Source organism: Eptesicus fuscus, chromosome 2 (genome assembly GCF_027574615.1).
Source record: "Eptesicus fuscus isolate TK198812 chromosome 2, DD_ASM_mEF_20220401, whole genome shotgun sequence".
Taxonomy (NCBI): domain Eukaryota; kingdom Metazoa; phylum Chordata; class Mammalia; order Chiroptera; family Vespertilionidae; genus Eptesicus; species Eptesicus fuscus.
Window position 1 is genome coordinate 97,275,032 of NC_072474.1, and position 26,585 is coordinate 97,301,616.

At 37.6% G+C, this 26,585-nt stretch overlaps 1 pseudogene; it reads right to left on the minus strand.

The window, feature by feature from the left end:
* Nucleotides 1-4,816: 4,816 nt before the first annotated feature.
* On the minus strand, nucleotides 4,817-5,552 carry LOC103284891 (40S ribosomal protein S6-like; annotated as a pseudogene).
* Between the last annotated feature and the right edge of the window lie 21,033 nt (nucleotides 5,553-26,585).

A 26,585-nucleotide genomic window follows, 5' to 3' on the forward strand; every position in this document is an offset into this window, starting at 1 on the left:
GTCTCCTCCCTTCTCCCCCGCCCCACCTTCTCCGCCAGCCCACCTGCTTTTCTCCCTTCTCCACCAGCCTGCCAGCTCTCCTTCCTTCTCCCCCGACCCCGCCTTTGCTCCTCCCTTCTCTGCCAGCCCGCCCGCTCTCCTCCCTTCTACTCCCCACCCCTGGCTTGCTTGCTTATCCACAGCTTTGCTCCCTTCTGCAGCTCTTGGCTTCTTTCTATGCTGTCTTGATATGCAAATTAGCTGCCATCTTGGTTGGGATAATTTGCATACTCGTCCTTATTGGTTGATGGGTGTGTCTTGGCTTGTGGGCGTGGCTTGGGCATAGCGAAGGTGCAGTCAATTTGCATATTTATCTATTATTAGGTAGGATTTACACTGTATCTTTAAATACACTTGTACTTTACTATCCTATATAATTCTATATAATAAAGAGGTAATATGCAAATTGACCCTCATGCCCTCGCACAAGATGGCCGCCCCATGTGATCAAAGAAGGCTGCCCCCATGTGTTCAAATATGGCTGCCACAAGATGGCCAGCAGGGGAAGGTAGTTGGTGGTGACCAGGCCAGCAGAGGAGAGCAGTTAGGGGCGATCAGGCTGGCATGGGAGGGCAGTTGGGAGTTACTGGGCTGGCAGGAGAGAGCTGTTGGGGGCAATTGGGCTGGCAGAGGAGCAGTTAGGTGTTGATCAGTAAGGCAGGGTAGTGGTTAGGGGGTGATCAGGCTGGCAGACAGGCGAGCAGTTGGGAGCCAGCAGTCCCGTTGTGAGAGGGATGTCCAACTGTGGTTTAGGGATCAGGTCTAAACTGTCAGTTGGGCATCCCCCAAGGGGTCCCAGATTGGAGAGGATGCAGACTGGGCTGAGGGACACCCCTTCTCCCAGTGCATGAATTTTGTGCACCAGGCCTCTAGTCTAAAATAAGTTGTACGATGAGTAGAAATTTGTTTTTGTAAAGTATCCTTTATTCAACTCCCCCTTTGTTGGAAGCAAAGAATGACTGCAGCCTCTCTAACTCTAGCCAAGACAATAAAAAGTTTTATAGGTAAGGGAAGTTGAAGCAGAACGATGTAACAATCTTAACCTATTGTCATGAGAATGGCTTAATTGGAAAATATTACAAAATGATATGACTGGGTAAATTATTACTGGTGCCCCTCCCATTTCTTGGAATGGGTGTATGTAAGTGAAGGGCTGAAGTTTATGCTGATATAGCTCATGGCCAATCTGCCTCTTCTTCTATACAATTAATTAATATGTTTTGTTACTGTCTGTCTTCCTTACCAGAATATAAACTCCAGATGATAAGGAATATTTACTTTTTCTCAGCATTGTAGCCCCACAGCCTAGAATAATATCTGGTACAGAAGAGGTCCTTAGAAATTTTGGTTGGAAGAATAAGTGAATGTAACAAACAATAAAAATATGTATCAAAACCAGAAAAAAACCAATGGATGCAGAGATTAATATCAGGAAGGATTTCATATTCAAGATTGATTATAAAAATCTTGATATACTTTAATGTCTTTTGATAATTTTATTTCACTTATTAAGCTATTTATTTCACTATTTTTCTCCTTAGTAAAAATGAGAGAATTTCGCTGAAAGCTCTCTTTTAAAACTGCATTTTATTTCTAAATTCCTTGAAACTCTGATTCTCCATTCTTCTTGTGGTAAAATATTTTAAGGGACCCTGAAGTGTTTTATAGGGCATTGCAATGGAAATGAAAAGAAATGCATATATATATAAGCATATCAAAAAAAGTAGCTATAAGTGCCTGGTACATGTTGAGTCTTCAATAACTGGTATTTAATTGGAAGTGTTATTGGACAAAGGAGACAGGTACATTCAAGTGATGATTGATGCTCAAATCAAAATGAAGTTTAAAGTCAATGATGGAGATTGAAGCCCTGCCAGCTGAAGTAGTATTGCAGCAGGTTTTCCTTAAGGATATTAAGGGAAGAAGAGGAAGAAGCTAAGTTTCCTTCAGGCTTGATCATTCATTTCCTGAAGCAGCTAGAAATAAAATACCACAAGTTAATTTAATACACTTTCTGATCTATTTTTAGACAGGTAGAGTCATAAGAAAGTGAGGCAAAAAAAAAAAGAGAGAGAGAGAGAGAGAGAGAAAATTTGTCTTCCTGCCTGAGAAATTGAGTTTAAGAAAACCAGCTGAGTATACATTTTTTTATACATAACTAGAGGCTCAGTGCATGAAATTCATGCACGGGGGGTTGGGTGGTCCCTCAGCCCGGCCTGCACCCTGTCACAATCCTACAGGGATCCTTGTGTTATTGGGCCTAAACTGGCAATTGGACATCCCTCTCACAACCCGGGACCACTGGCTCCTAACTGCTTGCCTGCCTGCCTGATCACCCCTAACCTACCTCGGCCCCTGCTGCGGTAGCTTCATCCAGAATGACGTCTGGAAGGTCGTTTGGCTGTCCAGTCTAATTAGCATATTACACTTTTATTATTATAGACTTGAGGCCCAGTGCACAAAAATTTGTGCATGGGGGTCCTTCAGTGCAGCCTGTCCCCTCTCACAGTCTGGGAGCCCTCAGCGGATGTCCTACTGATGGCTCAGGCCCACTCCCTGTGGCCAATCAGGGGAAGGCACCGAACCATCACCCCCCTCGCTACTGCTACCTCTGGTCTCCCTCTGCAGGAGGCAACCTAGTGATCAGGGAAAGGCAATGCCCCAAGAATGCCTCTGTTGCTGCCACTGCCAGCCATGTCGCTGCCTGAGTCTCGGCCCTTGCAGCTACTACAGTTTGCCTGAGCCTCGGCCTGGCCCTCGTTGCCTGAGCCTCAGGCCCTGGGCAGCAGCAGCTGCCATTGGTGGCTTGCCTGAGTCTCGAGTCGGTTCGCCACCATTGGCTTGCCTGAGCCTCATGCTGGCCCTGAGCAGTGGCAGCCACTGCCCGTGGCTTGCCTGAGTCTCAGGCAGCTGCTGCAACTTTGTCTGGAAGGATGTAGTGTCAAGTCCCCACTCACCCGCGCATGCCTCCCCAAGCACGCAGCCCCGCCCACCCACGTGTGCCTGCCACGCACGCAGCCTCTTGCTGATTGGTCTTTATGGTGTGATGACCATTACCATATTAGCTCTTTATTATATAGGATACTTTGGAAAAGGAACAGAAATGGGGGAAAGGTGGATATTATTTAATGGGGTTTTACTGTAATATATTAGCCCTGATTACAAATTAAGTACTGTTTAGAAGTGTCATATTGCCCTATTGATCCAGAAGTGGAGAAAAAAGAATTGTATGCTTCATGAGGACATAAATTCTGGATCAAAGCCATCAGTCATGAGTATCATTTGGGCATGCAGTTTTAAAATGGACTAGACATGTTCTTTTTCAGAGAATAAACATTTCTCTAATAAATGCAATGGTTTTATTTACTTAATTTAAATAACTATGATTTACTTTAACCTTTTGCACTCGGATGTCGAGTGTGACTCGACACAGTTAGCATTAGAATAAAGGAATCGAGAAAAAAGCAAGTGAGTGCAAAGGGTTAAAAACACTCCTGAATAAAACTGAGAAACTCTTTCCTATTAGGATGATATTTTTTACTTCTATTGTATGAATTGTCAATAATTTTATTTTAGACTGCATAAAGATACTATCAATAGGCAGGATATTGACATAAAATAGGAGAATACATAAGACTATATTTGTTATATAAATTGTTCTACAGCAAGTATAAAGCAGAGTATTAAAACATTCTGAGTATGATAGCATTTTGTTTGATCACAAGATTTTTTGTGATTAAAGTAGTGCATCATATGTCTTTGAATCACTTATTAGTAAAGTAACATAAACATTTAACAAATATTTGTTAATTGGAAATTCACTGTATATGTTTTCTACTTCATTTATTCATTTAACATAATTTAAAAATTATTTTTCAATTAGAGGTGATATACAATATTATATTAGTGTCAGGTGTAACAATAGTGATGAGACATTTATATACCTATCAACAAAATGAAAAAAAACAAACACAAAAACCTACTGAATGGAAAAGATATTTTCCAATGATACATAAAAGAAGGGGTTAATATCCAAAACATATAAGGAAATCAAAAACAACAACAACAACAAAAATCCGATTAAAAAATGAGCAGGGGACCTGAATAGACATATTTCCAAAGAGAGAACACAGATGGCTGACAGACATGTGAAAAGATGCTTAAAATCACTAATCATCAGGGAAATGCAAATTAAGACCACAATGAGATACCACCTCACACCTGTCAAAATGGCTATCATCAATAAATCAACAAACAACAAGTGTTGGCAGGGATGTGGAGAAAAAGGAACACTGGGAATTGAAAATTGGTGTAGCTACTATGGAAAACAGTATGGTGGTTCCTCAAAAATTTTAAATATAACTACCATATGACCCAGAAATTCCACTTCTGGGTATATATCCAAAACACTAACTCACAAAGATATGTGCACCCCTATGTTCATTGAAGCATTATTAACAATATCCAAGATATAAAAGCAAGCTAGGTATCCATCAATAGACAAATGGATAAAAAAGAGGTGGACATATATGCAATGGAATATTACTCATCAATGAAACAGAATAAAATCTTACCATTTGTGACAACATGGATGAACCTATAGGGTATTATGCTAAGTGAAATGTCAGACAGAGAAAGACAAATAACCTAATTTTTGAATGTCTACTATTTGCATATTTTGATCTAGGAGCCCGCATGTATGTATGTAACACTTTGTTCTGTCTTCTATGTCACTCTTGGGTTTTTTTTGCTCTTCTTTATTGTTAGTTACAAAATCTCATTTTTGACTGGACTCAGACTTAGAGGTAGAAGCTTTCAGAGACGATAGTCTATGTCTCTTGTCAATCTGTTCTCAGCGTTTTTCTTTGGTCTCCTTCATTCTCAGTCAAAAGTTTAGCATATTCTGCAGCCACATCCTTATTTTTCTTGGTACGTTGTTTCTTCAGAGCAATATGCCTGAGTCTGTGTTGCAGGACACGTGCATAACAAGACACTGAATCTTGGGTGTTTTAGTCCTAAGTTTCTTACCTTCTCTCATTAGAGGCTTTCTCACAACACATTTGTGGACATCATCTTTTTAGAGAGATTGCAAAGTTTGCGGATTCTGCCAGCTCTTTTGGGCCCCAGGCAATGAGGCACAGGGGAATCAGTGAGACCAGGAATATCTTTCTCCCCCTTTTTTCACAATGACCAAGTTGAGAATACTGAGATCGGCATCCACAATGCAACCCGAACAGATTTGCGTTTTCTCTCTCCAGTTCTCCTTGGTCTATAACAGCGTGCCCCTTACCCAGCAACAGGCGGACTTGGCCATGGGTCAAGACACCCTGCTTCATGGGGAAACCTTGTTTGTCGAACCACATAACCCTTCCATTCTTTACCCAGAGCATCAGCAGCAAAGTCTGTGGCCATATGCTTCTCATAAAAGGTACAAAGTTTGCGTTCATCATCCACTTCAATGAGTTTCTGGCAGCCAGTGGCTGGGAAAGAGATGCTGAGCTTCATCCTGGAGCAGCCGATATCCTCCAAGGTGCCACAAAAAAGACTTCTATGTCTCTTAATCTTACTCTCCAGCATATTCTTTTGCCTCTCCTTTCTTAATTTTACCTTCTTATATTTTTACTAATAATTGAACTCATGTTTCAGCTATGTTTAAGCTTCAGATAAAAACCTAAGCACTGAGATTGTAATAAAATGTTTTATTGCATTTGACAACATTTCTACTTTGTACTTTCTGTGTTATGAGTTTTTTCAAGCTATTCTCAAATCTTATTTATTATTTTCCCCAATTAATTGAAATTTTTAAAAAATATATTTTATTGATTTTTTTACAGAGAGGAAGGGAGAGGAATAGAAAGCTAGAAACATCGATGAGAGAGAAACATCAACCAGCTGCCTCCTGCACACCCCCTACCGGGGATGTGCCCGCAACCAAGGTACATGCCCTTGACCAGAATCGAACCTAGGACCTTTCAGTCTGCAGGCCGACGCTCTATCCACTGAGCCAAACCGTTTTTGGCAATTAACTGAAATTTTAAAAAATTATAGCCTGGTATTAGACAGTTGGAAGAACAGAAGCCAAGTATATACTTTGAAGTACATTTCTCATGTGTTCTAGGCTTCTACAGCTATACAGAACACAACAGAATTTGAAATCTCAATGTATTCATCTTTTGTTGGTGAACAATGGAAGTTGAATTAAAAAGTGACCTCTGTTCCAGTGTCTATATCACTATTCCCTCTCCTAGCCATGGAGAAGGCATGTGTCCAACTGACCAAGTCTTTATTTTGAGCCAGTTTTCCACCAACACAATAATTTCCACATGAAAGCTCTTAGGCCTGTATGAATGAGAGTCTCTCAAGAATATCTAAGAGCTGTATACATGGAAAATAATTTCACTTATTTTTTACAACAGAAGGTTCACTCGGAAACTTTCCTTCATTCAAAAATAATTTAATGAAACCCAGAATATTAAGCCTAGGAGTAAATGATATATATATTTTTAAATCTGGAGAAGTATTTAGTTGTCATTAAATAATTTGGAGTGTAACTATCTTTGGCTTAATATCAACTAAATAAAGACCAATTCTTGTTCATTCTACTGAGCTCATCCTTGATCCAAAAATTCAGGGAAATCAGGAACTCCATTAGTAGGAAGCAGCTACCATTATTGTTATCATTCCCTGCCATAAACTTTTTTTTTTTGCTTCTCTTCTAGGATCCTGAATATTTGTTGCAGAAAAAGAAAAGAAAAAAAAAATCCTGAGTATAATTTATTTTGGGAGCAGAGTTGGCTCTAATTCTTTTTCTTGCTTTGATTTTCCAAGTCTTCCTCTAAGTTATTTTAGGGGTTCCTCTACAGTTATGGTAATATGAAATCCAGAAAGTTTAAAAAGACAAACTTGTCTTCATTTCAGTCGCCTCTGTTATGCTCCATGTCCAAACTTCATAGCCCTTGCAGAAAATGGTTCTGTGCACATATCTAGTGTGGACAGAAGTATTTTTGTCTTTGATAAAAGATACTGTTCCTAGTTTTCAACTCTCACCAAGGGACCATGGATCCCTACTCTTCACAGGCCTGCAGAAGTCTAATCTTTTCCCCGGGGTTTTCAGAAGCAACCAAAACATATCCTCCGGCATGTCTGCTATTAACAACACTGCATTCCTCCTACCTAAAAGCCACCGGCTGCATATCTGTCACGTTTCCTTTCCAGCATCCTTCCCCTAACGTAGCCTAGAATTCACTACCTCCATCTAGTAACACTGCTCTGAGGCAAGGGAACACGTGTGTGATGATAGAGAAAAAGCTACCCTTCATCCTATCTGACTCCAGAGTATCAGGGATATAAATATGATCTTTGAACAGGTTGTTTTTTTTTTTTTTTCATTTTCTTAATATATTGGATTGCTACAAAAAAAGGTTTATGTAATTCATCTCAGGTCTATGCCCTCACCACTCTCACAGTTACCATTTAAATGCTCATCACTACCATTAACAGAATGCTTGTTCCATGCTTCCCACGTTACCAAGAACTTTTTATTATTTATTTTCATCTTCAGAACAAGTCCGTGAAATAAATATGACAGTTACTCCTATTAAGTGAGAGAAACTGAGGACAAGGGATTGTTGGTAGTTTATCTAAGACTGTGCAAGAAATAAATGCTGAGGATGGGAGCCTGTGCACTTACTCATTGCACTAACTTACATTATTTCACCCTAATTTTTTATCAAGTCACCAGTAGAGATTTGAACTGAATGCTGAATCAAAGGACAAGACAACTACATTCATTACTTTGAACCCTTGAATAAATATACCTATTCCCTTTGTTACCGAACCACGATTAAAGCAACCACGGAAACAGTTTCAGCCAGGCTAAGTTTATAGAGCTGGAATCATGCACATCAAATCAAAGCAACTCTATTTGGTCTGCTTCTTTGTCCCTAGGTCCTAAGAGAAAGATCATTCTCTGCTGTATTCAGAGGAAAGCAATGACCTAGGAGCTTGCCAGGTTTAATGCTGGGAGTCCGGGAGAATCACTAAGGAAGGCCCTCCCCGTCCTTAACCCTGGGGCACACCTCATTGCCCTCTGCAAGTTATAACCAGAAACACAAGCTCATGAACACCCCACATTGTTTTTGTTTCTTTATACATGAATATTTATTAAAAGTTTGAAGAACTTAACACACCAACTCAGGCGGCTTTCATGTAAATGTTCTATTATTAAGCGTCCCCAGCTGCATATTAAAATGATTGTGGTCCACAGAGGTATGTCTGCGCTCCAGCTGCACCCTGTAACAACAGTGGCACATTTTGAGGCTTAATTAAAGCATACTTATCATAGTTGCGTGGCCCGGGAATGTGGGATGACAAAACCCTGGTGTTGTGAAATTAATTACATCACCATAGTGGACTCCGTGCATGTGGAAAACTTGAACCCAAAGAAACAGCTCATTAATCTTCGCCAGCTCTCCTAAGGTAGAGAAGTGATTTCTGGGTGTGTGTTCACAACAAGTCTTCAAGAGGTAGGCTCCTAGGGATTTTTTTTCCCTTGTTGTAACAATTGTTTATGTTGCAGAAATAAATTAAACCTAAGAAACACTAAATGTTAACAGATGCAAACAATTTTGGTAAGCCCCATCTTTAAAATCCCTATAAAAATACCTTTCAGAAAAACCTGAGTTACAGTTCTTAGCATCTATTTATTTGATGCTTACTATGAACCATGCACACATTGAAAGCCTCATCTTTTTTAAAAAAAAATCCTTATTGTTGAAAGTATTATATATGTCCCTCTTTTTCCCCCATTGACCTCTTCTAACCTGCTTCCACTCCCTGCCCCAGGACTTCACCACCCTATTGTCTGTGTCCATGCGTTATGCATGTATGCATACAAGTTCTTTGACTGATCTCTTCCCACCCACTCTACCTCCGCCGCCTTTCCTCTGGGATGCCGTGGTTTGTTCCATGCTTCTTTGACTCTGGATCTGTCTTGTTCACCAGTTTATTTTGTTCATTAGAGCCCACACGTGAGTGGCAAGACATTTCTAATTTTTGAGGCCACTATTCCTATTTTGTCGATGGAGAAACTGAAGCACATAGTGATCCAGCAACATCTTGAGTTGATAAGGGTAGAGTCATATTGTAATCCCAAACTCGATTTATTACAACCCACTCTCGATGTTATCAGGAAAAACCAATAAGCAAACGAACTAGCAAAGTTTCCAGGGGAGAGATGATGCAAGAGAAACTCGATGAGGTATTAATGATAGGTTGTTTAATGTGCCTGTGTTTCAGATGATTGACTTGTAGCTGAAATTATTTAATATTTTATTCCATTGGAAACCTCTCAATAATGTTTAAATCAGATTGTAAATAATAAAATCTATTCATTGAGAGTTATCCTATATAATAAAGAAGTAATATGCAAAATGACCATCAATCCAACAAACAAGATGGCCGCCCCCATGTGGTCAAAGATGGCTGCCACAAGATGGCCGGCAGGGGAAAGCAGTTGGGGGCAACCAGGCCTGCAGGGGAGGACAGTTGAGGAGTACCCAGGCCTGCAGAGGAGGGCAGCTGGGGGGGCCAGGCCTGCCGGGGAGGGAAGTTGGGAGGGACAAGGCCTGCAGGGGAGAGCAGTTAGGGGCAATTGGGCTGGCAGACAGGCAAGCAGTTGGGAGCTAGCAGTCCTGGATTGTAAGAGGGATCCCAAATTGGAGAGGGTACAGGCTGGGCTGAGGGACACACACCCCCATGCATGAATTTTGTGCACCACGCCTCTAGTGTATGGATAAAGTATAATTCAATTTTTATAATTATGATTAATAACATCTCTGGAAAACTAATGACTAATGACTACTGAAGAAGAGGTGAAATGGTGAGCCACTTCGTTTTGGCATAAGTTATGCTTTTTACCTGAGTAATGAGTTACAGGAATTTAAACACAATGGAATTCTGTTTCACACAAAATTGAAGATACTGTTATTTGGTACAGTCAATAGTTATTTTGCACAGTTGATGGATATTTGCCTATCGTCTTCTTTGTACTTAGCACTGCCTTTGGTTACATTACACAGAATAGTTACTGGGCTCACCAGGGCTTGACTCAGGTCTTAATCATTCTGGCAAAAAGTTATTATGGTAGCTCATGGCTCACATTCAGGGTTGACCTGTGTCAGGTTTACCCAAGGATGTCCTTAGTGGTTGTCTACAGGTCCATTCTCATTGCTATTTGCCTGAATTCTTCCTGATATTAAATATCCACACTTGCCCTAACTGGTTTGGCTCAGTGGATAGAGCATCAGCCTGCAGACTGAAGGGTCCCAGGTTCGATTCTGGCCAGGGGCATGTACCTTGGTTGCAGGCACATCCCCAGTGGGGAGTGTGCAGGAGGCAGCTAATTGATGTTTCTCTCTCATCGATCTTTCTAACTCTCTATCCCTCTCCCTTCCTCTCTGTAAAAAAATCAATAAAATCATATTTAAAATATAAATAAATAAATAAATAAATAAATACCCACACTCATACCACTGCTTTTAATTACAATAATTTAGAAAATATGATGCATACAATAAAGACTCTTGATGATAGTAGCACCTCTCTAAACCTCTATCATGGTATTTAACATATTGCTAGAAATTTTGTATCTACTTTCCCCCTCCCCATTATATGTAAAAAGTCTCAGGTAAACTGGTGGAAAAAAAGAAAGTATAAAATAGAGTGCTAACTTGAAGAAAAAGGAGAAGTTGATAAGTATTTTGAGCTTTAGATCCCAAAATTTACCCAATTCTTCCCAACTTCATATTATGATATAATTAGCCTATCTAATAAAGAGGGAATATGCTAATTGACCCTCACACCATTGCAAAGATGGCAGAACCCACAGCCAATAAGGAGGGAATATGCTAATTAATTGCCATGCCCTCAAAGATGGCAGTGCCCACAGCCACAAGATGGCGGTGCCCAGTCCCCTCAGCCCCCCAGCTGCCCAGGGCCAGCCCGAGGCAGAGGCAAGCCTCGGTTGGTGGCTACCCAGTCACCCAGGGCCGGCCCGAGGCACAGGCAAGCCTTAGAGGGTGGCTACTCAGTTGTCCGGGGCCGCCCAAGGCTCAGGTAACCAGGGCCGGCTAAGGCTTGTGCTGCTGGCAGTGGCAGCAGCAGAGGTTTGATGGGGGCGTCGCCTTCCCCTGATCACCGGGTCACCTCCCACCCTGAGGGCTCCCGGACTGTGAGAGGGGGCAGGCCAGGCTGAGGGATTCTTCCGCCAAGTGCATGAGTTTTCATGCACTGGGCCTCTAGTAGTTCATAAAGATTAAGTGATTTTTTCAGGTCATACAACCTGCATAATGATAGGTTGATAGTAAACTTGTTTCTTCCATTTTATCTCTGTGCTTTTTCTATTACACTATGTTGTACAGGCCTACAATAGCACTATGGTGACAAGTATTTATTTTCATTACAATACTTTCTATGGCCTTGGAATAATAGAGAGTGTATTCTTGGTTCATCAGATAAGCATCTATAATCCAACTCTAGATCTTCCAAAATTAAACAATAGTTTAGCTCCATTTTATTCTGCAATGGTCAAGGTTATCCTGTCCTTCTGCATCGCTTTACCTAGTGAACAGATGTAACTTTTTATGTTCCCCTATTTGAATTGCTACTTTTAGTGGGTCCTCAGTATTCCCACTGGAGGCCAGACGTGAGGGAGGAATCTACTTGTCATGATTTATGTAAATCCAGATGCCAAAGTATGTAAAATTTCAATGTAAAATGGGTGAGAGGCATGGGAATCAAAGATAAAACATAGAGAAAGGTGATTTTTCATGGTCTTTCAAGTGCAGTTCCCTTCACCTCAGCTCAATCAGGGTGGTCACAGTAGAAGGGGATTACAATTTGGAGAGGAAATGTGGCTTCTAAAATCTTTGTGAAACTTTCCCTCTAACTCTACCTGGGCTTTCGCTTGATTCATACCACACAGGGAAGGTCATGTAGCCATAAAACTCCCCACCCTTCTGCCTTTGAAAGTTATTCTCATTATTTACACTATCCCTGGGGTCATAGAAGCACATGTGTCTGGTTCCCAGAATATATACAGCACTGGGTTGAAAAACTTTGGAGTCGCTTTCTCTCTCCATCTACAAACTCTTATGAAGAAATGAGAGCACAGGGAAACAGGTCTGAAAAGAGGGGTATAATTATATAACATAAGTTTTGCTCATTTTTAGCTGTGTACTCTAGCACTGGTCAAAATGAGTCATCTGAGCAATTGAAACAAAGTGGTCAACCAGCCAGTGGATCATGTATTTAAGATACAATTAATTTTATTTCAAGGTAAAGGATTTTTAGTATAGGTCTTTAATGCCCTTTAAGATTTGCACATATGTTTTTGAGAAACTGAGTTATATAAATAAATATTTAAATGTGCATTACTAAAAATAACTGGGTAGTTTTGCCAGAGAACTTCATTGTGAAATTTTATAACTTAGAATTGTATTTCATTCCATTAGCCTGTATTCTTCTAAATTACAGATTCATTCTACATTGATGAGAGTCCTCATAACTTATCTGTTTGAATAAGGAACAGCACTGCAAGAATATAGACATTAGTAATCAGTGATGCATCTGTAACTTTTAATATTTCTTTTTTTTAATTTTGCTATATAACTGCAATTTTCAATCATTTTCATCTCATGGCACACATAAACTAATTACTAAAATTCTGCAGCACACCAAAAACTATATATTTTGCTGATCTGACAACAACAAAAAACAGGTATAATTTTGATTCACACCAAAAGGTTATTGTTGTGTTGGTTGTTGTCATTTTTTTATTTGACAATCTAAGGGAAAAGAGGTCAGTGCCCCTGACTAAATAGCCAGGTATTGCATGTCTTAAAAATACTTACTGCACACAGGCTGAACATTGCTGGACTAGAGAAGGGCAATCTGCATTTTTAATGGTTTTCTTATTAAAGACAAATATCTTATTTCTTCAAGGAAATATAAAACAAAAAATCTGGTAACTTGAAAGAACTACAAGACTGCTCTTCTCTTCTTTTTTTAAAAATATATTTTATTGATTTTTTTACAGAGAGGAAGAGAGAGGGACAGAGAGTCAGAAACATTGATGAGAGAGAAACATCGATCAGCTGCCTCTTGCACACCCCGACTGGGAATGTGCCCGCAACCAAGGCACATGCCCTTGATTGGAATCGAACCTGGGACCCTTGAGTCCAAAGGCTGACACTCTATCCACTGAGCCAAACCGGTTTCGGCTACAAGACTGCTCTTCTAAACTCACTGAAATTGGCTTCAACTCTTTTCTCTATTCTAGAAAAAAGAAGATCGTTTTCTATGATGTGGTAAAATAGCCCATAAGGCATTGTTCAAGAAATGGGGGGAAAAAAAAAACATTTCATTTCAGTTGATGTTAATATTGAACTGTGCAGGAAATGTTAATAAATTTAATGTAAGTGAAAGGAAACAAAATGCAAATTATAATGAGTCCAATTTTGTAAAAACTGAAAAAATAAATATTAAAAAAATTAAAAGAATACATACTAAAAAGTTAGCATTTGTTTTCTCTGGATATTGAGATTATTGGTGATGTTTGCTTTGTAATGTTTATAGATTTTTTAATTGCTTACAATGTTTGGCTGATGTTAGCACTAAATATAAACAAGAATGTTCTGAACATTCCTATGCATGGCTTTTGTCGTATAAACACATGCAGTTTCTAAGGCAGTGGTTCTTAACAAGGGAGATTTCCCACCACCTACCAGGAACATTTGGGAATGTCTATTTATATTTATATAGGAGGAAACTGGAGAGGGTGGTTGCAACTGACCTATAGTGGGAAGAAGATAGGGATCTGAAAAACATTCTCTAAGTCACAAGGAAGCCTCCCAAAACAAAAATTATTCAACCCAAAAATAAGATTGTTGTTAGAGTATTAAATTTGACAGTAAAAGAGTAGTCAAGTTTTTAGGCTAATTTAAATTGGTTAATTGAAATAAGTGAATATTCTAGAAAAATTAATTGTACTGGACAAAAAGTTGTTCTTAAAGTGTTAACAAAAATTTTTATTGGTAGTTCATCTCATGGTAAAATTGCGTAACATGTAATGAACCTAAAGCAGTCATATTTTAGTGCAAAAAATTAAAATTTAAAAGCTATCAAGAGTACATCATAAAAGTTCCAAAAGCCTCCTAATATTTAAATCAAAAAAGGGGGGATAATAGAAGAATATCATGTAAGGAAAAGTATCCTGTAAGTAAATTACATCTAGAAATTTTTTACTTTAGAAAATTAACTTTCATTTGTAATGCTAACAGCAAGACACCCATGTAAAACATACATGGTGTCAAAACAAGCCAAAGGAAAATTGTTTGGGCAAAAAATGAAAAAGGATAGCAAGTCAAATTTATAGAAAAGATGCCTTTATTAAGTTTCGGTCGAGAATATGTTTGTATATTTTCAAAAAACAACTCCGAGACCATGTGGATTCCTGCAACAGAGAGGAATTGACAGGACTAACTACTCCATCCATGAAGACAGAAGAGAAACAGTCCAGAGATGGAAGACACCGACGACTCCTTGCCACACTAGCAGTCAGCAGCTGTGTGTCACTGCAGGTTGCCCAGGACCAAACCAGAGAGGGTTGGACCTGCAATACCACCATCTGTCCACCATCCAGAACTGAAATATCATTGCTGACATGTACACATAAGGAACTGTTTGACATAGAAATTGGGACTCAAAAGAACTGTTGGCCCAGAAAGAAACTCACTACAAACTGTTTCATTTGCCTGTCAGCATAATCATTATTGCTTGTCTCATTTTCGGTTCTTATAAGTGTATTTCTAGTAGCACATAATCTCACTCATCTAGGGGAAATGATGAACAACATAGACTGATGAACAAGAACAGACCCGGAGTCAAGGAAGCATAGATCAGACTGTTGGACCTCAGAGGGAAGGTAGGGGAGGGTAGGGATAAGGGAGGGGGATCAACCAAAGGACTTTTGTGCATGCATATGAGCCTAACCAGTGGTCACAGACAACAGGAGGATGAGGGCATGAGTGGGTTTGGGATGGGAATGGGGGGATGAGGACAAATATATGATACCTTAATTAATAAAGAAATTAAAAAAAATTATTCAACCCAAAATGCCAATCATGTGATGGTTAAATAATCTGCTTCAGGGTGCATACTTAGAAAGTCTTGAGATCTATCAGACTAAGTTCTCATACTTTATTCTTTCAGTTTATCCTGGTCCTATTATACTTTGCATTTTTAGAAAAGAATAAATCAAAAGTGATTTTTATTTAAAAATTGCTGGACTTATTATCAGTATTATATTGAGCCCATAGTTCAGTTTGTGAAAAATTAACATCTTTAAAATTGACTTCTCTAATCTATGATTATAAGTGTCCAATTAAGGTTTTAAAAAAATTCTCTCAATATTGTTTAAATATGTTCTATGTAGAGGTGGGGCATATTTATGGTTAAATTCATACCTAAACATTTAATGTTTTTGTGATATTGTGAAGGTAACTAATTTAACTTATTGGCTTTTTTACTTATTGATGTTTTCTTTTATTGACCATGCAATTAATGTCTCTTAAGGTGTATGTAGTAATTCTAATACCTTACTTATCGGTTCTTGTGTGTGTATGTGTTTTAATATATTTTGCTGATTTCAGAGAGGAAAGAGAGGGAGAGAGAGAGATTGGGACATCAATGATGAGAGAGAATTATTGATTGGCTGCCTCCTGCATGCCCTCTACTGGGGATCCGGCCTGCAACCCAGGCATGTGCCCTTGACCAGAATCAAACCTGGGACCTTTCAGTTCACAGGCCAACACTCTCCCCACCGAGCCAAACCAGCTGAGGGCTCTTTTGTGTTTTCTATGGATGTTCCTATATCATCTGAAAATGACAGCTTTATAACTTCTTTATCAATCCTCATTTTTATTCTTATTATATTGACTATAAGGCCCAGAAAAATGTTGAATAAAGTAGTTTTCAGAGACATACTTCTTTTATTCTTAAGTATGATAACTTTTTTTTTTGACTCTATATTATAGTATTTTAATCCTCCTCCCTCCCCCATTATTCAATTTGAATATTTTCTTCCTACCTATGCCTGGCTAGTTTCTATTGGGTGACAGTCACTGTAAATTTAAAATCATAGAGACAATTGGAGGTTCTGTATGATGTTATCTTTCTCAGAAGTTTAATTAAATTTGCTTTGCCAGCCTGTTAGCCTGAGGGCCATAATCACTCTAATCAAGTAAAGGATTAAGTAACTGGAATTGGAGGGTTAGTCCCTGTGAACACTGATCTGTTTCCAGTTCTCCCTTATTCCCAGCATCTTGTACTCATGGGACCAATTTAAAATTTTAGGGACGTTTATCCATAACTGTTTGTTCTCCCAGCCCCATCGGTAAGGAAGATTTTTTTTTTAATATCCACATATTATAAATACTTAATAAAGGCAGCTCTTATTATGGCTTGTCTTAATATTAGTACCAGGCACTCCACACGTACTCGTAGCTTACTCCTACCTAATTAAATAAATGCTATGACTTTGGCTGCAAGTCTATTTATTTCTAGGCCCTACTGACGTGAGACTGTGCTTATATTTTTAAAAATATATATATTTTCATTGATTTCAGAGAAAGGAAAGGAGAGGGAGAGAGAAATAGAAACATCAATGAGGAGAGAGAATCATTGATAGGCTGCCTCCTGCACGTTCCACACCTGGGATGGAGCCCACAAGCTGGGCATGAGCCCTGCCTGGGAATCAAACCCTGACCTCCTGGTTCATAGGTCAGTGTTCAACCACTGAGCCATGTAGTCAAGGCTGTTCCTTTAAGTAGACCACCTCAATAATTGGTAGGACTGAATCTGCATTTGATAGGCATCACAGATTTCAACTTTGAAAGACTTAGGGAAGCAGGATTTGACAAATGGATGTAGTGGAAGTTGGCTTTCTAAATGTTCATAGTTATGTAAATGCACATAGTTATGTGTTAAAAAGCAACATTTTCTCTATTGAGTTCTCAGTGTTCAGAATAGAAACCAGAGCAAATTAAAATTATATAATGAAGCAAAGATGTTTTTCTCAGCCAGGAAATCATTTGCCTTGTTTTCTTCCCCCATGATGATTCACATCAGAAGAAAAGATGTAAAACTGTTAATATAAAATTAGCCAATTAGAAACAGAATGTTGGAACCCATCAGTTTATATGTGTTGCTTCCAGTTGCCTTCCTGCTTGTTTTAAAAAATATTTTGGCCTAGAAAAAGCTGTCATTTCCTTCCACTTGATTCAATCTTATGTTACTTCTCAGAAAAATAGATGAAGCTAAAAGTCCCATCCTAGCTGTACCCAAAAAAGGAATCTAGTGGTAAAGCCTTATTTTTATGCAAGTGATGATATATCTCCTTTCCACATTCCCCATCTGCCATCTTAAGCAAATTTGTTTTCCTTATGATTTTTATAATCGTAGGTAGTCAAAACTTTTTAGTTATTCACAATTATATGCTTAAATGAAATAATTTATATCTTAAAATTTCAAATTTAAACATCTACAGATCTTTAAGGTCTATAATGTTTATGTTGGAGGCATCTGCCCATTTGGTATCATATATTCATCATGTTAGTATAGTTTTGCTTCATTTTCTCTATACTTTCTCTAAGATGTCCCTTAAGTATTTATCAGCTTCTATTCCTCCTATTAGATACCCTTACATTTCAGGGTTAGGTCTGCTTTTCTGTAAGATATTCAGCCTAATTCAAGTTGGAGAAAGCTTATCTTCAAACTAATGAACTAATGGTGCGATACTTTCACAAAGGAGATTTATATGGAATCTTGACCCAAACATTGCATGTCAATTGTAGTCCACTATTTTGGGCTATGAGTGTGTACTCATCTCTTTCTCTAATATATTCTTCAAGAATTAACCATAGTATACTTCACCTAACATTCATCTTTGGGGTATTCTCTAATCTATATAAGTGTTGTCTCACATATACCCTACCTTCAGTTTCACATTGCTAGCTGCTTTCTCTACTTATCCATTTGGATGAGCGAATAATTGCTCCCTAAGATCACATAACTTACATCAAAGTCATCATATTCCCTACCACCAACAAGCACAATCCAACTTTAAACTCTTTGGTTTCTAGCAATTCTACCAATATTACATTAAAGTAAATACACCTTATTTATTGAGCATAGCTATGTGTAAGGCACAAACCATTCTCCCAGGGAATGTATTATCTATGTCATAATGCAGCATACAATTTTAAGTCATAGGGTTACATTTTTTTTGTCTAATTGATGGACCTAGAAAATGGAGGCATGCAAATTTCATTCTCCAGAGAATTTCTGAAATGTAGAATCTCAGAGATTTATCTTGTTACTGGGCACATGGTCCTTGAAAAATCTAATTATTTTCAGAGTGTTTACAGTACACATGAAAATGTCCCAGGTCCTTAAGAAGCAATTATATAATTATCCATGAGCACTGGCAATTTTAATATGTGGGCAAGAGCAATCTATTGGACAAAGATTCTCCATGATCTTTACTCACCAGTGGTTATAATAGCATAGAAGAGCTACTGTGTGCTCTGAGAAACATCCTGGATTTTCCTCTTTTTGTTCAGTTAGAATGTAGTGGTTGATACAAGTATTGCTTCATTCATCGACTGATCAAGATTTAATAGAATTTCCAGTGTCATGTATTTTATAATTGTTCATCTTCACTATGGCCTCACTTTCTGTATCCACATGGAAATTACCTATGAGTTTGTACTCCTACAATAAACTTTATTTTTTTACATATACTAAACAATATGAAGTGAAATCTTACTATACCCAATGCTTCTGCCTCCAAGTAAATTTTTTTTCTCAATTAACATGTCTAATAGTAAATGCTAAACAAAAAGAAAATAAAAATGATTAACTTAGAGATGATTTAGAAGCCATTGTGAAGAGATGTTATAAACTGGATTTCAAATTTAGTCTATTTTGAGAATGTAAATCTAATCATAAAAATGTGAAATGAGAACCACTTTTCCTCTTTGAGAGTTTAAAACAGTGTGTTTTTCTGTTAAAAAAAAAAATGCCTGGAAGAGGTAATGGCTAAATGTATGTACTAAAGGGAATTTCACAGTTTATTTTTCTGAGTTTCAAATACTTCAATTTTCTTTTTTTTGTCACCTCTAGTGATCACAATCAGTGAAAAGTGTCAATAATAATAGAGGCATTTGCACCGCTGCAGATTTTAAGTGGAAACTCTTGCCAACAAACCCAGCTGCACTGTGATCTTTTGCTGCTGTCTCATTTCACTATTCAACAGCTTCTTTCTCCCTTTCTAGCCTAGCTTAGAAATATATAGTGAGAATTTCAGTTCTCAATACATATTTTAGAGTGTTTTAAAAATCGCACACAGTTGCCATGATAAGGAGATTTTATATAGGCAACAAAGAGAAGAAAGAAAAGAAAAAAGGCTGTGTGGCATCTTCCACATTCGAAGCACAAGCAGGAGTCCTATTTGCATCAAATCTGTTAGAACAATGATCCCTTCTGCCAGACTTTATCCAATGATTGTGCAAGCTAAGCAATTCCATCAGATGTCGCTGCAGAACGAAGGCCTCAGAGCACTGATGAAGAGACCAAAGACAACTTAAGAATTTTGACAAATTTTTAAAAATCAAGCTTTTTGAGAGTCCTGAAAAGCTATAATTGACTTTAAAGCCTTTACTATAAAAACAGAACAACTAGCTTCCTTCTACTGATTCCTTATTTGGTTTTCCAGGTAATATTTAGACATTTATTTTACAATGAACAGGGCAAAATTTATGTTTGCTTATTATGAAAAAAAATTATTTGTTAATTCACTATTTGTGAATTATTTTTATTTCTTCTTACATAATAAAACCAACAATGTTAACGCAGCAAAGCAAGAAAAAAAGTCTCGTGTATGCAGGCAGCTTTACAATTTAGAATTATATTTATCTGTATTAATCCCTGTAAAGTTGGAGAGTTATTGTGGAATCAATCCCACTTTATCAATTAGAATTTGTTCCCAAATGTACACAGAAAATGGCAAAAGTTAGATATTAATTCTAGCCATTAATCTTTCCATAAAACACTCTCAGTGGCACACTGAAGTCACTGAGTAAATCTCTTTGTAAGTCTTCTCATGAATTCAGAGACATCGCTAGTGACCCTTTCCTAAATATGCCTGTATGAGTCTCTCACTGTTTGACACGTTGCTGACTTTCTGTTAAGTTACAGAATATGTCTTTTCACTGTCCCATTTCAGGCTGCAGCAAACATACTTCAGGAAATTTCATAAAGAAGTTTTCATTGTTTCTCTTCTACTAACCTAGTTAAGGTTGTTTTATATCAACTCTACTCATCAGAATTCTAGTTTGCAAAACAAAGGAGTTGTCTCTGATTAACGTAAAAGGAACTTATGGAAAGGGCATCAGGAAGATCACAGGAAGGGGAAGAATCTGGCTTAGGTGGAAAAGGCCACAAAAAAGGCAACCAGAGCAATAGCTTCTCAGGACACAGCCACTGACTGACCCTGGCTCATCGATACCACCTTTTATTGCCATCCCTGGACGCCCTCTGCCATTCCTTAGGACTCTGAGCACTGTAGTCATCCCAAATAATCTCTCAAGGATCCCTGCCTTCCCAGTAATCTCTGAAAAGGCATGCCTTAGTGGGAACCTACCCTTGGCTATGCGTAGGTAACATCAGAGACTGAATGTAAAAGCCAACTCTTACTTTTCCATAGGTGATCAGGAATGAGCCTGAACTCTGTCTCTATGATACATGTCCCAAAACCCCCTCCTGATAAGAGATAATAAGGAAAAGATGGCAACATGAATAAGGGATTACTTACTATAAGAGGACAAATAAATGAAATATGAATTTTTTAAAATATATTTTTATTGATTTCAGAGAGGAAGGGAGAAGGAGAGAGAAATAGAAACATCAATGATGAGAGAGAATAATTGATTGGCTGCCTCCTGCACGCCCACTACTGAGGATTGAGCCCACAACCCGGGTGTGTGTCCTGATGGAATAGAACCTTGACCTCCTGGTTCATAGGTACACACTTAACCACTGAGCCAGGCTGGCAGGGCTGAAATCGGAATTTTTGACAACTCTGTGGCTCTCAGACTAAATCTCCTGTTAAGACATCTACCTGAAGAGAGACTCTTGAGCAACTGGGGATGCTGAATAAACACTAAGACTTAAGAATTTGTTATAGGTTTTAGTCTTCCATAGCAAGCGTCTGTTATGGTCTAAACATAAAAGGCCACACTGGGATTAATAAAGGTTAAAAAGGACCCGTGTTTCCCCTCTTAGGCTTCTGAGGGCTGCTTCAAGTTTTCACGCCCTGAATCTGTGTGATGGTGTAATGGTGTTCAAACTCCAGCTTCTGGGAGGGAGTGTGTAAGGAATATCATTCCCTTTGGGAAATGTCTGGATTGGCCTCAAACTACTCCCTGGAAGAGGCACAGAATCATAATACTCAAGTGGGCTGGGAATATAAATTCAAGACTTACATTTTATCTCCTTAAACTCTGGTATTTAATAAACCTTAATCATTTAACTTAAAAGCTTTTATGGACTTTATACAGAATGCAACAACATATTTGTTTGTAGATAATTATTTACAAGTATTTTCACGTTGTTAGGATATATAAGTAATCCTTCTACCTGTTAAAATTGGCTACATTCTTATTGCTGTTTTAACCATGGTCACCTGTCCTTCCATGATTTGGACAAGAAGTTAAAATGATTTCAAGTGATTTGTTCAGTCACTAATTTTCTCACTGGAAGAAGAGAAAAAATAAAACCTTTGAAGTTGTTTCATTTCTAAGATGCTGCTATATATATCATCATGGAAGGAGAGAAAAATCGATAATCATCTCCCGTTAAAAAGTGGCAACACAAAGATTCATTATGTATTATACCTTGTTTTGTCTTTTACTTAAAAGTCCTAAAATTAATAGTTGATCTGTGATTATACAGATCTCCCTCCCCTGACAAAAGGGTGGTGTATTTCCCTTCTTTTAAAAAATTAGAGGGAATAACAGTGTTACATTGTTTTCTTTAAATATAAGATCCATATTTTTTATAAAACTATGTTTGAGTCATTTTAAAATACTGCTAGCTTTTCAAAATAGAAAAAGTTAACCTTTCCTTATTCAGGATATTCACATCATACATCTCTATTTCTACTACATACCTCATTCTTGCCACCCAATAGGAGCCTTGTAAGTTTGCCTTCTTAATATTTCCACAGAAAGTTGATATCACGTATTAAGAAAAAAAAAAGTTGTCTTCTAATTGGAGGGGAGAACAGAAAAACGAGCAAATGTTTGAGTTGAAATTATTAGTGCATGAAGCACAGAGGTGATGCTGACCGGCTGACAGCCCTCCAATTTCACGCCGCTCCAGTGCACTCTTTGGTAAATTTAATGGAAGAAAGAACCAACCAACCAGAAGCAATCTAACACCGTCCAACAACCGTCTGCTTAATGGATGCTGGTTTCTTAGAAAATGCTAATCACAACGCCACGTGTGAAGTTTCTGCAGACTCAGGAGCTAACATGATCATGCTCCTGTGGGTCACCACATGTTGTCCTTGCCATCATCATTGTTTCCTGCAGAAATAAAATGCCTAAGGGTTACCACAGGCTGATAGACACCGCATGCCAAATTACACGCTGCATCACACCATCTGCCAAACCAGATTAGGATGCCGTGGCACGGCAGAAAAAAAGAAAAAAGAAAGAAAAGAAAAGAAGAAAAGAAAAGAAAAAAAAAATCCCCTGATTCTGAGTACGTTAGAGAAGACAGGTTTATCTGATCTCCTATCTGGAATTATTTTTATGGATCTGATGATCAAGTACGCAGGCCAGGGTGTGAGTTCCAAGGAAATCCTAATTAGGAGAAAACTCCAAAAGCCCAGCCCGAAGAGCTCAGTAAATTGAACGGAAGAGAGTCTGAATTCAGCTAGTGGCATTTGTTCTATTCTCATTTTTAATTAGCATCAAGGAGTTTAATTAGAAGGATAGCATATGAGTATCACCAGGAATGCAACCGCTAGAAGGGACTATAGATTTCTCTGGCACAGCTGCTTCATTTTTCCCAATAAGTCAAGGAAGCTGTGGGAAGAGGATGAGACTCTCAGGGCCTCGCAAATGCAGAGTCCAAATGAAAGCAGGCGTGTTTGGAGGCTTGCGGGAACATGCACACACTCACACAGAGAGCATCCCTTGAATGTGTGTTTCTTTTACTCAATGAGTGTCCTCTTCCTGCGGATTTTGATGTCAACACTAAGCAAGAAAATCACACGAACCACAAAGATCTTTATCTGTGTGCTATGTTTCTGTTTTTCGGGACCTCTCTGTGACATAGGATGCAACAAAGCCAACTGACCCTCATCATTTAAATCGTTTACTTATTCAATAAATATTTTTGAGCAACATCTGTGCACCAGACACTTATACTAGATAGAAAATAATGTGTGCAGTGGGGGTGAGGGGGGGGGGGAGGGAGACTGGGAATCTTCTACATCATAAAAAGAACTTTTAAACTTAGAGAATGTCTAGGTACCTTATCACATGTTCTACTTTAAGTAATGCACCAATGAAATGCAATTCTACATCATGAAATCAAGTTCTGCCCAGTAACTGCTGACTTGGGAGTATTGATTAGTCAGTATACTCTTAAGCAAAGAGCACTAATCTAAAAGTCTGGAGTTCTAGTATTCTAGTTCTGCTAGAACATTAGCTGAGTGTAAAAGGTCAAATCTATTAATATAAGTTAATTTGTCTACAAAAATTTTAAAAATCGAATTATACAATATTAAGAACTTGTATATCTCTAGTATTTATTGTTTTTATTACTTTGATGTATTTATACCTAAATAAAGTGGGGCAGCCAAAGTGATATGGAAATGTGAGGGCTTTAAGGAAAGACTCCTTGACATAACTTGTTAGAATTTTCAGGTTTAAATTCTTTGATTAACTAGTTTATTTGCCCATATTTCTTTTTTTTTTCTTTTACTTTGAGAGCTTATGATGAATAGTATGCTCAGGAATATGTTGAGTTCATTTCTGATTTTGGAATTTATTTTATTAAGTCAAGTGATGTCTTGGATGAGAAGGTACCTAATAGAATTGCTTTCACATAATTTTTTTTCAAATGAAAAATTAAATGTATCTCCAGATGATCTTTAAACTAGGTAGAAAGAAGCCAAACTTGAAAACAATTTCTCATATATTTCTAACATTTCTAACTAATAAAGTAAAACCAGAGATGAAACTGTCTTCTGTAATAAAAGGTAAGGATTCAATTTAACAAAATTTATTGACAACCTGCCATGTACTTGGCACTCTACTCACCATTGTGGTAGAGACAATTATTGTTGCTATCTATATGCATTTACTACAGTCCAGGCACTGTGCTAAATTAACTACATGTATTAACTTATTTAAACTTTTCAATCTAATGAACCTATGATGCTTTCAGTAGATATATATGAAGAAGCATGGAGTCATGAAAGAATATCCATTTAACCATCAGATGATTTAGGAAATTCTACTTAATATATTTGGTTCCAGTGTAAACAATTCTCTGAAAATGGGGTGAATGAGCTTTGAGAGTTATTTAGAAAAAATAGAATCAATGAATTAAATGAAGGAATTAAAGACATAAACTGCAAATACTGAATGACTTATGTTGTGTTCTATCTTTTACAGCTTCAGAAGCTGTTATGTTAATCTAATTCTATGTTTTTGGTTTAAGAGCAAATAATGGTAATAAAAGAAAAAGAAATAATCACACTGATGAAAAAGTGTTGTAGCCATTCTTGTTTTTGTAAAAATGTATTAGATTATGACAACAAAGAAAGGGAGAATAAGAAAGAAACTAATGTTTGTTACTATTAGAAGATTTCTACTTTAATGAATATAAAAGATTATTAGAAGCATGAAAATAATTCATGAAAACAGTAATGAATAAAAGATAATGATAGAGACATTGAAAAACCATTATGCTTAAATTAATGTTGAATTATCTATTTTTAATACAACCTTAAGCTTGTGCATAACTTAAACTGTCTGAATTTAATTTAAAATCTTATAGAAAAATCAACTAGAATTCATTAAAAGATAAATTAACATTACAAAATTTGTGGAAGAGATGATGGAAGAATCTGTAACTTGAAAATTACAAAGAAAATAAAGGAATAAAGAGTTTCCTCCATTAATAGACTAATGTAACATGATAATATAAATACAACAACAATAAAAAAAAGGCAAATAAAGAGTAGTAGGAAACAAAAGTAAAGAAATTAAAAAATAAGGATATTTTAGCTAGAAACAAAGTAAAATATATCAAATTCTAAATTATGTAAAAAATTTAAAAGTTTTTAAATACTGAAACTCATTCTTAACATTTCTAAAATTTTTATGAACACAATAGAGATGTAAATATATTATATAAACAACCAAAAAGTAAATAAATTTGTCACCAGAGTCTTGGCTTACCAATTTTTTTCTGAGCCTACAAAAACATAGCCATGATTGTCATTAAAATAATCCAGTAAAATAAAAATGTGTTAAAACTATTAAATATTGAGAACACATATGTATTAGTCAGTGCAATCTGCCATAACACAGTACCATAGACTGGGAGGCTTAAACATCAGAAATTGATTTCTCACAGCTCTGAATATTGGAAAGTCCAAGATCAAGGAGCTGACAAATTTGGTTTCTGGTGAGAGCTCTCCCTGTCTTATAGAAAGCTGACTTCTCACTGTGTCCTCACAAAGAGAGCTCTAATGTCTGTACCTATTGAATTAGGGGCTCATCCTTTTGACCTCATTTAATCTTTATTATCTTCTCACAGATATTTTCTATTTCCAAATACGGTCACATTGAGAGTTAAGGGTTCAACAATAAGAATGTTAGAGGGACACAATTCAGTCCAAAGCAACATAGAAATGTGGACTTGCATCACATCACTTGATAACATGTGCCTCATGACTCTTTTTTTCTATTTTTGCTATTTATCTTTTGATAAATATGAAAATCAGGAGTTATTAATCTTACTTGAAAAATGAGTTATCAGCCCTAACCAGTTTGGCTCAGTGGATAGAGTGTCGGCCCGTGGACTGAAGGATCCTGGGTTTGATTCTGGTCAAGGGCATGTGCCTTGGTAGTGGGCTCATTCCCTAGTAAGGGGCGTGCAAGAGGCAGCTGATCAGTGTTTCTCTCTCATAGACGTTTCTAACTCTATCCTTCTCCCTTCCTCTCTGTATAAAATCAATAAATATATATATATATAAGCCTAAGCGATCGTATGATCCAATGACCAGAACTACTGGTCAGCCAGTCGCTATGATGCGCACTGACCAACAGGGGGTAGATGCTTAACGCAGGAGCTGCCCCCTGGTGGTCAGTGCACTTCCCCAAGGGGAGCACCACTCAGCCAGA